Here is a 2,038-nt window from a genome sequence, read left to right as displayed (position 1 = left end):
TATTTCAGAAATCTCTGCATATTTATTTTTCAAAATTCAAAATTTAACTTGGAATTTTTCAAATTCTAAGTAAACTGCTCAGTTGTTAATTTACATCCTTAATATTTAAATTAACACAAGGCATAATTATATTGGTCAAAAGTATATAGAGAACTGAGTTCTCGATAAGTCTAATTGACTTCTCGACAAGTCATTTTTGGACGTCTCGAGTGAGTTCTCGACAAGTCAATTTACTGACTTCTCGAGTGACTTCTCGATAGGCTTAAATATGACTTATCGATAAGTCCTTGCAGAGTTCTCTAGAAGTATTGATTCACAGAGTTATCTACAAGTACAATTTTTGACTTATCAATAACTCAGAACTGAAACAATTTAATTTAATAAATTATTTTGGTAAAATACTTTTACAAAATTTATTCTAATTTTATTTTGAATTTATTCAAAAAAAAAGTTAGAATTAATTCAGTCCATTTTTTGACAAAGTGGGTATTTATTTGACATCTCGATAAGTCAATTTTTGGTTCTCTAAAAGAGTAATTTAAAAAGACTTCTTGATATGTACTTCATTTCTTAAAATGACTTCTCGATAGACAAATTCCAAACGTCTTTTTTGAGTTCTCGATAAGTCATTTGCTTTTACTATAAATACCTAGACTTCTCGATACATATATATACTTACAATTTTCGAGATCTCAAGTGACCTAGCCTTTCAAGCAAAAACCGATTCCTCTCTCAGTTTTACTCCTTTCTCAAAAAAATTCTTACTCATTCATTTTCATCAATCAACGATGGCACTCAATATTGCAAGAACCTCTATTCCAGAGAAAGGAACCAATTACCTCGCTTTTACTGATGCTAACCAAGCTTCTAACAGTTTCAAGGGGTTTATGAAACTTTTGGCTGAGTCTTATCTTGCAGAAGCTTTGACTGCAAATCCAGTCATGTATCTAGATGTGCTGTATGAATTCTGGACTACAGCTGTGGTGATGACTGATATGAATGACAACTCTCTTTCTATGATGGTGACATGCACAATTGGAGGCCAACTGATAGAGTTCAATGATCAAGATGTGAATAGAGTTTTGGGGCTGCCAACTGAGAATTTGGTGGAGGTGCCAACTCCTGTTGAGCTGACTAAGTTTATGGACTTCATTAATTATGGTGGAAGAATCAATCTGTCAAGCTTAAACATGACCAATCTAAGGAAAGAGTGGTCCTTTATCTTTGACTCTGTGGTAAGGGCCTTCACTTGCAGGAAAATAGGGTATGACAATATTTCAAGTGTTGTGCAAAAGCTGGTGTATTCAATTGCCCACAACGGACACTTGAATGTTGGTGTGTTGATCCTGGAAGAACTTGCAACCAGACTAACAATGCCCCTGTCAACTAGAGGTAAGGAAATTTTCTTTCCTAGATTTATTATGTCCACTTTAAATAATAAAATAACAGACATACACTTATTGAATGGTATAGATAGTACAAAATTAGGCAATTGTAAGCAAGTGTCCAAAATAATATTTGGTTCACTTACTACAAAGAATAAGGTAAATGTAAGTCTAAGAATCACTCCATTCATGTTGAAGAGGTACAGGACTTACCCTTACCCTATGCCTGCCATGAGATCAAACATACAATCTAACACAGCTATGATCCCTGAACCTGTGGAAGCACAAACACAGGAACACCCATAGGGATCTTCCCAAGCTACAACCATTCTTTCAAAACCTCTAGAAGCTAGGAAACCAACCACCTCATCTTCTTAAAAGGATGAGGTGAGTAAAAAGAAGAGAAAGGGGGTAACCTTACCAGTTATAGCTGAGAGTGGTGAGGATATAGCAGAAGCTGAGTCACCCTTAGTTAAGAGATCCAAAAGGAGTAAAAAACCTGAGCTAACCACTCAAGTCACCTCTGTATCCTCCCAACAGGATGCAGTCATAAAAGCACCCAGTAGTGAGTCTGCACAGCCTGCACCTGAAGCAATTCAATGTATGGTAGGAGAAATAAGGATGGCATACACTGTGAGAGCATATCTCTTGAA

The sequence above is a fragment of the Apium graveolens genome, chromosome 5 (assembly GCF_009905375.1).
Source record: "Apium graveolens cultivar Ventura chromosome 5, ASM990537v1, whole genome shotgun sequence".
In the NCBI taxonomy this organism is placed as follows: domain Eukaryota; kingdom Viridiplantae; phylum Streptophyta; class Magnoliopsida; order Apiales; family Apiaceae; genus Apium; species Apium graveolens.
This window is presented reverse-complemented; position numbering follows the sequence as displayed.